Raw genomic sequence first — 17,334 nt, 5'->3', positions numbered from 1 at the left:
CTTGTAAAATGTTAAAAAACTGGCTTCGGCGAAACATATCAGCCAGGCTGTTTGGATATGGTACCTTGAATGATCTGAACCCATTTACATACTGTGAATTAGGTCCATTTGAAAGAATAATGAATAACGCACTATTTTGTCTGTCGTAAAGATTATTTTCATCACATGAGGGCTGTTTTCTCTTGAGCAGCAAGCCATATTTGAGAAAGAAGATGATGCTCATAAACCTCCATTGATTAAAATTATATTTATGTTATTAAAAGAAATAAGAAATCAAAATATTTAAAATTATAAACTGATCTGTTCCAATTGGCAAAACATATCATGACCGGGTAAAGGTCGTCATGTCACTCTGGATTAATCTATGGTGATTCTTAGTCTGTGAGAGAAGACAGTGAGATCATCGACAAGCATTTGCATTGCCAGGTTACAATTATAGATTTATGCGTCATTAATTTTCCTTAAAACTGTGAAACACGAACGCTACAAAATCAGCACTGTGGCTGCCACAAGCACATGATGAAAGAAAGCGGATGCCCTTTTTCCAGTTTGATTCATATGTTGGGTATAACAGAGAAAAAAGGACACAAGTGGCAAAATTATCACACTGCCATCGAGGTCCTAAAGCTATTTAGTAATTAGTTTTTTTTTTTTTTCAATCACTAGAGTTCAGACAGGAAATTCAATGCATTCCTTTACCACTACTACTTTGTGTTCCAACTTAATTTGAAAATTCTTATAGAGTTATTAGATTTTTTAGCAGCAACCAATCTTAAACATTTATCTTGTTCTCGGCGAGAATCAAACCCAAGATCTTCAAATTTTTAGCTGGTAATGCTAACTGCACCTTAAGGACATTTTTGAGAAGCTCTTCCGAGATTCCCCTTCCGACTTAAGGTTACAATTGACGGGAAGAGATGAGATTTATCGGAAGATTGGTAAGTTATTGTGCAGACCAATTCTTAATTTGGCCAACGTTGTAGAGTCATAAGGTTTCTTTGGGTGGGAAATCTTGACATTCTGTGTCCTTACTTCAAGTCTAATCTGAGGTCTTCCAATTGCTGGGCAGATATGCCAACAACTGCATCACAAGAGGGCTGCAAGCAGCGTATTTAATTCCTTACATACTTAACTTATTTTATATACTGAATCATAACGGCTGGGAGATACGAAATATTCTGCTATAATGTGATTAATTCAAAATGTTATAAGTAATTCAGAACCATGCATGAGTCGAGAACACGTTTGGAATAATATCTGAGTACTTACACGGAAACTTACTTGTGTTTCAAAGAATTTTATTAATTTAATTATTTGCGTTTATTTTCACATCATGATAGTATTGAATATTCCACGGGAATTTAAATGTAATCTTTAATTCTTAGGCTAAGGATAGTTATTAGATCGTGGGTTGTATGAAACTTTCTTACGAGATGGTTTTATGCACCCTGTTTTGGGACGATTCCATGTATTACACTCGTGCACAAAATTAAAGCCAATTAAATAAAACGCTCATTATTTTCTTGTAATATTTCAGAAGAGTGGCCAAGATATTGGAACGCCATACCAGAAAATTCTCGTGAGGCACCAAAATGATGAAGGAAACTAATTAAATACAAGAACAAATACAAAACTCTCACTTAATTCAGAAAGGCTTCCGCAAAGCTAATTACCATGCTGAAGGTGTAGTGAAGGAAAGAAGTGTTTCTGTATAACAAATATCATCACAACATCGATTCATGATTTGCATTATTTGTCCATATTTTGAGCAAGATTATTAATGAACTTTGAGTGTAACATCATCAAATCATCTGTGAGCACAAATTTCAGGTATTGGACACTTACAGGAGATTGTTAAATGCCGCAAAGCGTCTTTTTTAATCGCTCAATATCTGTTATGGAGGTTTAAATTCAGGAAATATGCGAACTAATCCACTTGCTGAATATTTTCACTTTCTAACAGACACAATACAGTGGGATTTAACTTCACAAACCACAAACAGGAACTCTGTATCAGTAGCATTTCAGTATAGATAAAGATGAGAAAGGATAGTCTTATGATAGAAGTGCTCACGAATTTGCTATCTATTATCTCGGCATATATGTGACAACAAGAATCTCTGATTGTTCTCATCAATAAATAGTCCCTTACCCCAAGCATTCTGCCGTAGAATAGAATGCTGTGTTTTTCCCCTGGATACTTTGTGTAATTGGTTGGGAAACGTAAGTCGCGACATCGAGCACGTTGCATTTCCCTTCACTTGTTTTGTCATGATACTCACACTAAAATTTCGAGATTTGTTGGAGTAGATAGCGACATTCGAATGAAATGTATTTCGGATGATGATCATCAGCGATCTTGCATACATTTTCGTTACTGCCCTGCAAATCGCCTGCGCATGCGATCTGCTGGCACGAGTAAAGACAAACTCTTCGGCACTGAAAGTACCTCTCTGGACCTCCCCATGTTTCGATCAGGAGTAAAATCATGCATATGAAATCGATGAACTATTCCTTCCTTTGAAAAAATACTGAAAAGCAGTCGAACGGTAATAGCATCAATGCACACAATTGTGGTAACTTTCACTCAATTTACTCATAAAGTATTGGAAGCGCTTATTGTTCTGAAGTCACGCAAACCAAGTTGTGTTACAACATATCTGTGGTTTGTTTTTTCAGTTCCCGGATTGGGTTCAAACTGGTTCTATTTATAGCTGCTATTCATGAACGTTATATTGACTCTAGTTGTTTCACATCCGTGTAAGTAGTATCTTCTGTCAGACAAAAATTCTATCTGACAGACTGTTTTGACAGAGATATAAATGATTTCACTAATTAAAATATTATTTACGGATATTTTCTTAGGAATGGTAATTAAACTACCATTCCTAAGAAAATATCCGTAAATAATTCCCAAGCAGCAGAAGAATGCAAAAATGTAATAATATACGATAATATTTAAGTAAACTACAGCTTTTTACAGCATTAACTGCAGCATTTATTGCCTTAACTAAAATTTCATATTTATATTTAAAATATTGTATGTTAGTCTTCAAAATTTTTTTAATGAATAGATATTGCTATACTATGGGAAAAAAATTGTTAATTTGTGATTTTAATGTGAATTTAGTTATGTCGGGAAAAGTGCTGACAATATAGATTATAAGTGAGAATACAGTATGATGTTTCGGAATCCGTATAAAAAATACATATATATGTATATATTTCTTTTGTTGTGTCCCTTATGTAACATTCCTGACACTTTTGATCCATGTCTAAATTCTAATGAAATATAAATACGATAAAATTTCTTTAAGTGATGATTTCACAGCTTTATACAAACGGTGAAACTCCGTATGTAAGCGCAAGTAGCTAATTCTCCGTACAATTTTGGAACCTGGATGAGAAGTTACGAGTGCGATCGTCTTGCCATCTAGTGGGTGTTAGGAGAAATAATGAGCCAGGTGGGAGGAATATTTCTTTTCCTTTATGTGTATTTGTCTGATTTCTAACGATGAAATAAATGCAAAAGATGTCAAGAACCTGAAATTATTATCACTGACAATTACCTGTAATAAAATTAATCTGTCTCTTAACTTTGCCTTTTTTTGGAGAGAAGCAGAAACTATTTTCTTTTCCTAATAACTCGTGTTGAAAAGCACGACGTATTCCTAATACCTAATTTCCTAATTTCCTAATACCTCATGCTGAAATTTAAAACAGCTCATCTAAAAATTTGTGGATTATTTAAATTGGTAAGGTTTAGTTTCAATGTAAAAATATAATTGAATAATTGTTGGCACAACTGAATAGAATAATAAGGTTTTTGACTAAATTAACTACTCCAAATGGCATATTAATAATTTCATTTGTTTCTAATTATTATTATTATTAATTTCAAAACATTTTAAATGTCAAAATATATTCAGAATATTTTGAATGCATTTTATTGATACATAAATATTTATAAACAGTCCTAAACTTTTCCTTAAAATTTGCAAAGCACATAATTATGGTGCCATTTTTTTTCATAATTTAAAATTAATTTTCAAATAAGCTTCATAACTGTTTGATAGAATTAAGTTAACTGATCCTTGCTAAGATTGCATAATTAAAGTTAATTTCTATACCGCAGAGATTTCTGGTCTTTTAAATCTGAATGTCTGTATTTTGTTTTTAATATTCGAGACTCCTTTTGACCAGATATATTACTTGAAGGCTGTTTGACCTTATCGCGAAATCTCATTTGGAGAAACACCAAATTTTCGAAAATTCCACTAAAATTACAGTAAGACATGTATAACTTCTTAAAATATAAGAAAGACTTTAAAAAATAAAATATCCGTAACAAAAATAATATCTTAATTCGCAGAATATCTTAAGATATTGTTACGAAATGTACAGGCGCGGTAAGATGGCTTCCCCGCAAAGCACTTTTAGGGTTGCCATAAAATGGAAAGGGAATGCAGGGTTGCCACATTTGGCGAGAAATCGCCCATTTGGCGACATTTGGCGAAAAAATTGGCGATATTCCATGGACGGATGGAGAACCTTCTGGAACGAATTCTTATCGGTTTAGCCCAGAATGTTCTCGAACACAAGCCGAAAGCTATATAAACACTACTGGTCCGCAGGCAGTTAGTGTGTGTGTCTCGTCTAACGAGTCAGTCCGTGCGGAGTCGATCAAGTTGACAGCTGGGCAGCGAGTTCCGAGTGGGTCGTCGAGTGCACCGAAAGAGTCTGTTAGTGACGAACGACTGAACCCAAGAGTCGGGAGCTGTGCTCGTGTGTCGTCGAGTGCATCGCGAGTTGTAGCGAGGAGAGTCTCGAGAGTACGTGGAGTTCCGAGAACGACCAAGCAGAGTCGAGAGCTGTACTCTGGTGCTTTGCAGGAAGCTGTCTCCACCGCTATTGCCTGACAGTGTGAAGGCTGTGTTGCTGAACCTATCAGCGTGTTTATAACAGTTCGACGACTGTAAAACGTGTTTTGGAGCTGTCCTGACAAATACTCGCCAATAAAGTGTGTTTCGATACTTCATCGTCGTCATTATTCACACCAAATCCACACGAACCCCGTACGAACGTGAAGGAAGAAGATAACGTAATAACTGGTGTCAGAAGAAAAGAAAAACGCAACAATATTTTAGATTATATAAACACCATAATAAGGGCTTGATAATATACTACATGTAAATGAAATTTTAGTTACCAAAATATGCATAAAAAATGAAATTTTAAAATGGTTCTGTTATTCGTAATGGCTTTTACGTGGCCTCCATTTTGAAAGCCCTTTCTTTAAATCAGACAAAGAGCCTTGAATAATAAAAAATCCATTTGCATTAAGTCAGTTTCATGGAGTCGCAAGTCTTTCCAGCTCTTCATAATTAAGGATGAAATTCTTTGTCGGAAACGAAATTTAAAAGAAAAAAAAATATCAAGTACCTCCCCTTTCTTTGCCTCTGAACACTAATAATACAAAATTATTATAAATTCTAATTACGATTGATTTTATAACGGTGTTATTTTCATTTATTGTAAAAAACAATATTTCTTATTCCTAATTTTCATTCTCATTTGATATAATTTGAATATGTCTCATAAAAAAACCTCTTTAAAGAATGCTTTGGTCAATAGTATCAGAAATAGATATTCATTAAACGGCTGTTAAAATAAATCCAATGAAGTTAAATTTCTAAAGTAAACTAGATATATCAAAAAATGAAACGGTAATAAAAAGACTGAAAAAAGTAAAACAATGCTAAGGTACGTATTTAGGTAATGCAATTTTTATTTCAGACTTTATAAGTCTTCTGTCACTAAACCTAGTAATTTAAATCATTAGAATTTTGCAAAATAATAGATTTCCTTATATTAAACAAGTTACATATGCAAGAATACTTTAAAATATTATATTAGCATAGGCCCCAAAAAACTAAAAATATACTCTACTTCAAGATGTTCTGGAATAAATTAAAAATTTTATCTTTGCTTTTATCCCTCACCTAGAAACTAAAAATAAGCTCAAAAGTTTTACAATTATGATCATATTTTTTTAAGAAGCTATTACAGTCCTATGATTAATTATAAAGACCAGCAAGTTTCTTCAAAATAACCTCTCAGAATGAAAAGTTGAAATCTTTTTTAATTTTTATCAATTTTATTATATGTTAAATGCCATTCAGTCATGATCTTTCTTACCCTCAGCTCAGTTGAGTTATAGAAATACATACTCAGTTGAGTTATACTCATAGAAAATTAGAGAAACGTGGGTGAGCTTTTATGCGCAATATTTTCAATCAGCGTATTAGAAACTGTTTTAAAGATATGTGGCAATCTGAAAAATTTAGCAGACAAACCGCTTAAGGTGCAAATATAAAATAGAGCTTTTAAAGTTATCTATGGATGGCCTTAATTAAAAAAAAATACTTCAAAACTATTATGATTTATCAATTCTTACCATAAAATAGCCATAAATGTGTTATAAAAAGTTAAAAACTTGTCGCAGTGTTAATTCTCAAATCCTTTAAACTTCACATAACGCCATTCGCAGTCACAAATATGTAAACAAACATAAAGAGGTAAAGTTAAATATACCGCATTTCCTCGTGCATTTTCCCCTCTAGCGTTTTAGCGTCAGGTTCTGAAAATTTTAAAAATATTGGTGTAAATTTTCTATTCCTCACTGCGTTCAGAAAACGAATTTTCCGAGCTTTTAAAATGGATTCGTGCACAGAGTGATTGCTTTGTCTTACTAACAAGCAAAAACAATCGTAAATTACATGTGAAGGTCACACTGAGCCTTTTCCTTCTAACTGCTGAACGTTATGCCCGCCTAATACAAGCACCGACCAGTCATAACAAAGCAAAACATGATCTACTCAGTTTTCTATTTCGCTGAGTCAATTGCACATTTCCCTTCCCAATAATTTATAGACAATTTTAGGCCTAAGGAATAGCAGAGACAATAGTAAAAGCAGGCGAGATTCAATTTACAGAGAAGTAGACATGAAGATATCTTATTAGATATTGTAATATTAATGTTACTCTGTATTCTTATTGGAATGTAGGTTTCATTGAAAGAAATAATGCCACAATAGGAGTCAACTGCAGACACAACTGCAGTCTATCAATGGCTATTTTATATTACGTTCTTGTTGTAACTTTGGAAATTAAGTTATTCACATAATTATCCCCTCGCGATTTTCTAACGACAAAATTAGTAAAAAAAGGGGGTCAGAAAGAGGGAAAATACGATTTACTAAATAATCAGCAATCTTATAGTTAACTTTATATAGTCAATAGTCAATTCTTATAGTTTTATAGCCAATTCTTATTGGCTTATAGTCAATTTTTATAGTCTTATAGTCAATTCTTATAGTTAATTTTATATTATGCAAGAGCGTCGGCAACTGGTGTCAGATCAATAAACACAGCTCATATTAGCTATCCAATTAAGGTGAAATGTGCCTCGTTGGTCCATTGATCCTGTTTATATGATTCATAATAAAAAATCTTTATTCATGCACCATGTACTGGCTCAAGAATTTCTGAGTAAATAGCAGCTCTATGAGATCCTTGTTCTGCATTCGAGGAAATGGTACGTAAATCCATTTAGAACTGATGTTATCAGTTTTAGAATAGCGAGTATGACTAACTCTAGATCATATGCAACGCGTCGGGACTTGTCCTATACATCTCGTCTAATGATTTCATTGACCATTACAATGGCTATAATGTTCAGTGAAGGAGGGCGGCACACCATTTCTAGTCGTATGTGCAACTTATGTCTTCAAACTCGAGGTTAATTCATGCACAACTTACTTTGAACTAGAACCGTGCGTAAATTATGGATGAGCTATAATTTTCATAATACTACAGCAGCATTGCAATAATTTGTGTAATACAGCTTCATGAATTCCTGAAAGTGGTTTTGTGAAAAGTCTCAGGCTTAATTTTCGTGAAGCCCTAGCAGTAGCTGAGTGGATAAATGTACTGAATATCATTTTTAGCTCGACGCCGGGTCAAATTCCGGCGAAAGCCAATTCAGCTTAAGACGTTTTTCCGCGAGAGCGGCAAAGAGCTTACCTCTGCATTCTCATAATCAACTAAACGAACTTAAAACTTTCCATGAAATCCAATGCAGAAAACGGGAAGCCTACACCCTTGGTCTGCGTTACTCTTATTATCAAGGGGTGGGGCTGGAGAAACAACTGTAGGACGGATGTGAAAGATGTCACAATATGCTTTAGTTACGTTCCTGCTGCCATATTTACGCATCTGTGCGACTTCTGTGTTATAATACAGGTTCGCTGACTTCTGATAAAAGATCGACACCTTTGTTGTTTCTCATTTCACATACATTAGTGTTATGCTTTCTGTGTTGTTTCTGTTAGGCAAAACTGGATGCTTTCGTGAACACTCTGTGTTTATACTGAAACTATTGATGATACGCTTTCGTTAAGTTACTGAAGTACGAGTTACTGGGAACGTGTACTTATCCTTCAGACACTGCAACAGAATTCCTCATTCTCCGTGCTTACAAGATCGACCTACTTTATGATCGCACTGTATATTTTGAATTCTAATATGTTCTTCTTAGTTTTCATAGCATTTACATTCGGAAATTTGGAGTTGAATTGACATCTGAAGCTCTGTTTTACAGAAAAAAAATCATAAATACTGTTTTCCGTTTGTGCGCTTGCAGTGTTATTCTGAGAAACTCGTATTGGTCGGCAAGATTTCCTGCTGTCGAGTAAGTGCTGTTCTAGAAGAGCTTGAACATGCTGTGAGTTTATCTTGAGAGTATTTAATGCATCAGAGCTTTCCTGCGTCTAGCAAAGCCGTCCTAAACTATTATCAAACCATCTCCTTCTCGTCACTTAGAACTTACCCTTTTCTTCCCGTGAACGGATGAAACATTGGCTGAAGCTGTGTTATTCATTTAATTTGAATTATTTCTTGTCACTGTAAGTGATTCCAGGAAGGAAGCAATCCCTAATAATTTAATACAGGCGAGATTCTGATTGACTACAAATAACGCGGTTCAATGGAAATCAGCGATATAGACTTGAATATTAAGAAGCGATCGTAAATCGCTGATCAGCAAAGCAAGTATTTAACTGCTTCTGTGGCTATTAACTCGATAATTGGATAATGTTATTTATACTGACATTCAGCTGCTACTTTTGAGCAGCTGTTTCATATAATCTCAAGTGGCGTCTTAGTTGGCCCCGTTATTTAGTGTCACTTTAATATTTTACCATTATTGAAGGTTATGGTGCTGCCATCTGTTGTTAACCCTAGAAACGTAAGATATATATATATATGTATAAAACTAAGGTTTAAGACATCTTTGTTGGTAGTTAGTTGAAATATTCGACCAAGCAAATTTAAAAATTTAATTATCGTGTAAATTCAGTTCATTAGTATGTCGATTTTTCTTGATTTTTCTTGATGAAAAGCTTTTAAATAGCTATTATTAAGTTAATGATAGCGAGAAATTCACATTCATTTATTTTTATAATTATGTCTCTTTGCTCTATGTATACAAAAGCTAACTATAAATTCATTTATGCAAGAGAAAGTAAAATTAATTAAACTACGTCTAAAAGGAATGAGGGATTCAACCCATTTAAAAGAACAGTAGGTACTTTTCGAAAAGCTAATATAAACATATTTTATGAATATGATGTGCCGTTGGGCTATGAAGTGGGACTAGATTTTTTTCTCCCTTCAAGTCATTGTAAAGTGATATGAAAAATAATGGGACTATGATTCGAAGCGCAGTGTTGCTTAAAGTAAAATCATAATTTGGTCTTGAAGTCCACTCAACGTACTTTTTAAGTACCTTGCACATAGCTAAGCAAATCATTGTTTTAGAAATTATTGAACAATTCATTATTGTTTAAGAATTTCGAAAATGTTACAATTAGTACTTAAAAATATTCTTCCGTGAACATATAGCAATTTATTAATATGCGTTTTTGTAGTTAGTCGGGTAATTACTGACAAATTAATGATAATGCCAACGCTTATTTTCTTTAAGTAGAAAGTCAGGTGAAGTAACAGATAGATTTTAAATACGAGTTAAAAGATTCAATATGCACATATACGAAATAATTTCGCCTTTTTTCATGTACTTTTTTCCTTTTATACATATTTAACATCACCAAAGTTACTGTTAGGCAATCGTTACAAAAGGTAACGATTTTAATTAAATTTAAATACATTTCAAGTAAGAGGAGATATGGAAAAGCGAAAGTGTGTCATTGGCATTTGCTCAGCAACCAGATATTTTCCCCTTTTTTTATTTTGTTCCCTAGGATAATATTTAGCTTTTGTAAACAAATATTTTTAGTTCGTTGGGCAGTAAGTAAAGTATGCAGCAAAGGAAGAGAAGCATAAATATAAAAATAGTTCTAACTCTAATTCATGCATTGGTATAAAATAAGCATACTGTCTTCTTTATAACATTTTAATATCTTCGAAACTGGTGATCCGTTTAATCCACAATAACGTGCTACATTTCTTTGTTTCTCTTTCATTCACTAACACAAATTCTTACGCTTACTAAATCTCTAAATAATAACTTATTCATTTCACATTTCAGAAGACACCTACCAGAAAGCTTTATTGGTAAGTCTGCGTAGTTTATCGTCTTCAAACAACTATGTAAATAAATGATTATGTAAATAAGCGTAATTTTTATAGCATTGCGTTAGACAGAAGGGTGCAATCCTTTTTGCTGTGATCTCAAATTCGCGGCCCGGCTGCCGAAGAAATTTCATGTAGCCCGCGAATGCTTTTCCTGTAAATTAATTAGCACTATTATGACAAGTATTTGGAAAAAAGTTTAAGACTTTAATGATTTGGACTCCAGATTTACATTACTTTTAGTACGATTAAAAACGAATGTGAGTAAACGCCTCAGAAAGATATTTCCATGGAGGACTTTCTAAGAGAAAATTGGTTTAAAAATTGGTCAAAAAGAGAAACTTCATGTCCATTCATACACATACCCGCCCGAATTGGAACCAGGTTTCAATTGTCAGTGTTTATCGGCCTTATCCACTCTGCCACTGTTGGAAGGAAGTCTTTTATTACAATTATGTCCTACGAACCTTAATTATTACTGGGTATTAATGATTATTTTTATAACTAATTTTTAAATTTTGTTTTGATAAAAACGTTAATAAAGAAAAATCTTACTTTATATTTTATTTCAGTTACGTTTTTAGAGCAATATTTATTACTACCAGTACTTACGCTATTAGGGATACTTTCTTTAACAGGGAATTTTTCACTATTGGCAAAAAAAAAAAAAAAAAACCCAGTGTTTTGCAATCCCTAATAATATTAGTTTAGTCTGAATGGTTTGTGTTACTTCTTTCACAGAAAAATTCAAGATATTAATCTTTTTCTTGACTTTACAATATTCTAGAAAACAAGTAAAGTATATATCATGTCTTACATTATCGCCTTACAATCCATTCTGGACAGATAATTAAACTAAGGTATGTATTTACTTAATGGTCTAGCAGTAATTGTGGCTATTCCATGAATAACAGTGAATGAGATCAACTGTATAAGTTATGACAGAATTTAAATATAACAAGGCAAAACTGAACATCTCACTTAAACTTTGCAGTGAAAACAAAAGAACAGACAGCTTTATACGAAACATAGAGCAAGACTCTAGTAATAATAGAATATATTTTGTTTTCAGATAATCTTGCTTACTCTCTTGATAAGTGAATGTTTGTGCGTTAACTCTGCTGAAACAACCGTCTCGTCTTTCAAATTCAGTTCATAAACTTTGGAATGCTTGACAGAATATAACGAAACTGAACCATTCTAAATTAAAATGGAATTCAGTGGAAACTGCAGTTACAACACAATACAGGTTAAGGGGAGATAGTGCAAAAGAAATATCGCCGTAAGGCGATTCTGGGCAAGCTTCATTACCATAAATGTAAATCAACGTCAAACATTAGTTCCAACGATAAAGCTTGAAAACTGTATATACACTACTGTGAAACTCCAGGACTTCTAAGAATAAAGTATTGTCATTAATGCTTCTGGTAGTTTAGCTGAATTACTTAAAATAAAAAAACTTTCTTTACTTCTTTCTTGGAATGAATGAAAGTTATGGAACAACAAATTTATATCGAAGAAGCTTGATTTCAGAAAGGGAATAAATCAAATCAGTTCATTCATATTTAAGTAGTTTTACTACCTATTACGCTGACACTAAGCTGTGTCGAACGTAACTGGAAAGAACCCACCCTGACCGAAAAGACCGCTGTGATTAATGGGAATCAGAAAGTCAAGTATATAGCACAGAGAATGAAAGCAATATAAAAAATGTAATGTTTTTAAATTATCAAAACGAAAAATCAACAGAGTTTTATTAGTTTAAATATATTTTGAGACAGTTTTTCTTGATGTGTTTCAAATCTGGTGATACTTTTCTTAGGATAAGTTTCTGAAGTTTGATAGCCAATTGGTAACCCGTTCTAGTTGTTCACCTGAGGCAAGTGTCTCATTTGCCTCACCTTCTCCCGACTCTGACTCTTATTATTTCTTTTTATTGTTGCTGTTTCAATGGAATATGAATTTAAAATTAGATTAGAATTTTATAATTTTAGATATTTTTCTATTTACCGCTGAGTTACTGCGTTTCTCAAAGTGTTGTTTAATTACTAATTTTTCCGAGCTTATTACTTTCAAATGTCATTTATATATATATATAATTTGTGAAAATCTATTAAGTCAAAATTAAAACTATACAGACAAAAGAAAAAAGTAAGAAAATAAACAATATATCATTAATTGAGCAAATTAATGGTATTGCAAGTATAAATGAAGCAAACTGATTTTTTTTTTTAATTTAAAGCTAAAAAAGGAGTCAATATAATATTTGCTATGTCATATAAGTTAAAATATAAGGGTGTAAATGACAAAAATGTGGGTAAGCTATATCTTCAGACTCTTAAGTTGTCAAGAGGTAAAACCGTCTTATGATAATACACATTTTCCGGACTGACTTATTCTATTTCTGTAAGTTTAAAACTAGCCAAGGCACTGAATTTACAATATAAATACTTTCAGTCCCCCTGAAAATTAAAACTTCCTCCCATTCAGAACAAATCTAACCCACTGGGGAAGGACCTATTCAATAGTATCAGTTCGACAAGTATACGTACGAATACAAGCGGAAATTTCAAATAAAAGCTAAATAATATATTAAAAATAAAACTCCTGAAAATTTTTAGTCTATTATACTTTAATAATAAAATTAAAAAAAATTAGCATCATTATACACAAAGGAAAGAAATAATTTCAACAGTGAAAACAGAGACAAAATGCAATTACTTTTTTCTCGTTAAACATCTGGTAAAACAAAGGTCCGTTACGTATGTATGTATGTGTATTTAATTACGGCAAATCACACTAGGGCTATCTGCCTAAGGGGAGGGATGCCTTCGTGGAGGACTTTCTAAGGGAAACTGGCTCGTATACACGTTACACATGGGGAAAACCACGAAAACACCCATGCAGCCAGTCCGTTCGCGGGATTCGAACCTCAGACCGAACTACCAGTGTTCAGCGACTTTACCGCTCGGCCGCTGGTGGGCCGTCCGTTACAAAAGGGAATTTTTTAGAAGGGTAACTAAGGAATGTCCTGTCAGGTTTGCTTTTTGCGAAATTTATCCTCGCCATGTAGTATCGGTGAAAAACGGAATTTTAAAAAAACGTAAGTTTAAAAATGTTATTTGTCAAAGCAATGAAAAATGAAATTAAGTAGCAAATGTTATAAAGGAAAAAAATCTCCATGCTAATCTGCAAGAAATAGCGACTCAGTAAATGAAATATTGTCTATTTTTAGTCAAAGAATGAAAGGATATATAAAGAAATATCATATAAATTTTACAAAAATAACACTGTATGTATTTAAACAGTATGAAATTCTTTCTCATACATCCATACCATTCATTCTAAAAAAAGGTTAAAGAATGGACTTCATCCCGTTAGATAAAACCTCATAATTTCCAGCTCTTTTTTTTTAAAGTAAATTAGTGAAAGTTAAAGGAACTTCACTATTTTGAATGCGTCTGGAAATATTAAAATTTCTTTTCATTGCTGTTCTAATCCAGTGCAAAATATTCTTAAAAAGTTTTATTTGATTATTAATAGTATTACGTAAAACATGTTTTTGGACTCTAGTAAGTTTTACAAGAGTAAAGTTGAAATCTCTTCTATTGTCCTAAAACCTTAATTCTTTTTTCAAAGGCCTTTCTCTTATATATATATACCTCGAAGAGCCATTACATTATGACCATCCTGTTAATAACCATAAGGACCACCTTTAGCCGTCCAATTTGCCAGCATCCGGCGTGGCATTGACTCCCCAAGGTGCTGATAGGTGGTCTGAGCTATCTGGTACCAAGCGCTCACCAACCGGTCCTGCAATTCCCGCAGATTGCGAGGGGGTAGTGTGGCAGCACGAATTTGGTTTTCATGTGGGACCACAAATACTCTTTTGGATTAATGTCAAGTGAATTTGGAGGCCAAGACATGACTTCAAAGCCACTGGAATGTTCCTCGAGCTACTCCCTGATGATTTGAGCCTTATGACATGGTGCATTATCCTGTTAGTAAACATCATGCCCCGCATGTTGTCATGAATGGTGTGATGCTGGTCTGCAACGATGTTCACGTAGCGCACAGACTTCAGGGATTGTTCTATGGGGATTATGGGTCTTAATGGGCTCCATGGAAACATTGCTTACACCATAATACCCCCGCCATCGGCATGTCTCCATCCAACTGTGCATCCAGGAGCCAGGGTTTCGTGTGGAAATCGGCGTCCGTCTATGTGACGTCTAATCGGCGTGCATCTATGTGACGCACACGCCCGTCTATGTGACGGTTTAGCTCTTCGGTCACAGGAAACAATGCGTAGCAATCTCCGTTCATCTATGGAATCAATACGCCGTCGACGACACACTGCTGGCCGGCGAGTTGTCGTTTCCCCATCCATACACCACTTTCGATATGTGCTCACAACTGCACATGAACAGCCCACTAAACGCGCCGTTTCTGATATTGATGTTCCCAGTCACCGAGCCATAACGACTTGACCTTTGTCGAAGTCTGATTAATGGAATCGAATCGAAACTTAATATTCCGCGAATATCGCGCAGAGCGCGACGTGTCCGGGTCAATGACACATACATATTACCATACAGGCACCAGCTGCTTTCCTCTTTATATACTCCAACATCAGCCGCGCACGCGCAGCTATATATGTAGCTGTGTATGTGCGTGTGTGTAGGATAAAAAATATATAACTTTAAATTATACTTTAAATTAACAATAGCCCCTTAATTCCTATTTTTAATTTTGGGAGGACCCCTCTCAATTCTAAAAATAGTTATAACTTTTACGAAACTGCATCATCTCTGAAATCTAATTCCACATTATGTCATCTTAACCTTCTACACTCCGTACAATTCCAAGAAAAACGGACTGAAGAAAATTTTTATTATAAATACCATTGCTGTGCAGTATCTTTCCCGTTTATTTATTTTTTTAAATTTTAACTCCCTTGCTTCCAACATGCTGCTGCTACTTGCTTTCTCTGAAAGAAGGAATTATCCATTGTCTTAAAATGTGCTATGCTTATAAAATTGTGGTGTGCATATTGCAACCATTCTGATATGTGAGAATGGATTAACGTCTCAGAATTCCTTGAACAAGAAATAAAAATTTTGTAAGAATCTTCGACCACGTCTCTCTGCAAATTGTTACAAAGCCACCATCTCCTAATCCTCAAGATATCTACACGGCTGTGTCATTTTAGTTGCGCAGTTGGAAATCAACAAGTCATCTATATGCCACCGACTCATTACAGTTATAATTTAGTAGGCATGGTGAATTTATTTGTCACGGGATCCCCAATGGATTCAACCATCCAAAGCCGTTCAAATAATGGAAATTTATTCTGCAATTTATTTTTAACACACTAAAAAACCTAATGACTCTACTATGTGAATATGAAAAATGATGGTAATAATTTTAATCTTTGTATAGAAAGCGATACAAAATATAAATATCTTGATATTGTATACTGTGGCAACGAATATAATTACTTTTATAATATTCATAATTTTAGAAATTGAATAATTACAATAAAATTATTATGAGTAATGTTAATTAAGAACTGAAATACATATAGAAAAGTAATAAGAAAACATGGTAAATGAATCTCAAAATTAATGGAAAACTGTATGCTATTATAGAATTTATTAAGAGAAAACTTTGAAGGCTCCTACTTTATGGGAAAAAATGCAATTTTTATAGAATTATTTTTTTTTGTTATGTAATAGTTTTTTATGTAATAGAATGTTTCAGTGCAGTTCAAAATTGTCAGATGCCTTTAGACAAGGCCTTTTAGAAGTAACTGTCTAGAACCCTTTCGCCACTGGAGCAGAATGCCACTTTATTCAAATGGATTTGCCCATAAGATGGATATGTTAGTATTTAGAGAAAGCTGTGGGTCTAATCGCCAATTTGTGGTTTTCATGGTCGAATTTCTCCGTTACACTAGACTTATCGTCTTTAACGCCTTTAAATAGTAATTTTGTTTAAGTCAATGTTCCTTAAGGATATACATGTTAAACCCGTATAACAAAAGATTAGGTTAGATTCCGACCCTTATTCCGTTTAACAATATTGCATGCAGCGCCATTTCTCCCCTAGTGATGAATTTTTGAACTTCTCTTCACGGGAAATAAATTCCCATGAACGCCTTTACACGATTACCAAGTTTGATGCCTATATATATATGCCTATGTATGGAGAATATTTTTTTTTTTAAAGAAGACTGAAATCGTCATCTGTCCTTTGTGGAAAATAAGAATATTGTAGAAACAACTGTAACAGCAGAAAATTTATGTTTATTTCAATTTGAGATGAAACAACGATTTGATTCTTCTGGTTCATTAAAAATATTTTTCTTTATATATGTATTATTATTAATTGCAGCTATAAGCACATTTAGTAGGTTTTAGGCTTTTCATACTCTTTATGTTTCAAAATGTTTTGGGTTACCTCAATGATGCTTATATCCCTAAGTATAATGATATTGCAGATAAAAGAGTAACAGTTTTCAAAGCGTTTGAAAGAATTAGAGTTAATGGGCTGTAGGCTATGACTTTAAGCGCACTAAAACGCAGATGAATTCCGCTTAAAGGAAATCTGAATTTATACAAATAATGGAGAAAATAACATTATTATCTCAAATTTGTTTATTACGGTCTTTAGAGATAA

General features: G+C 33.6%; 1 protein-coding gene across 1 annotated transcript in view; it reads left to right on the top strand.

Moving 5' to 3' along the window:
• The window catches only part of LOC118181595 (nucleolar protein 4), a 187,185-nt gene that overhangs the window by 85,260 nt on the left and 84,591 nt on the right, over positions 1 to 17,334 (top strand). The gene's annotated exons all lie outside the window — the stretch shown is intronic.

The sequence above is a fragment of the Stegodyphus dumicola genome, chromosome X2, assembly GCF_044657685.1.
Source record: "Stegodyphus dumicola isolate Sdum_Otavi_A_Nest chromosome X2, ASM4465768v1".
Classification (NCBI taxonomy): Eukaryota; Metazoa; Arthropoda; class Arachnida; order Araneae; family Eresidae; genus Stegodyphus; species Stegodyphus dumicola.
The sequence above is the reverse complement of the archived record's forward strand: the minus strand, read 5'-3'. Positions and strand labels throughout refer to the sequence as shown.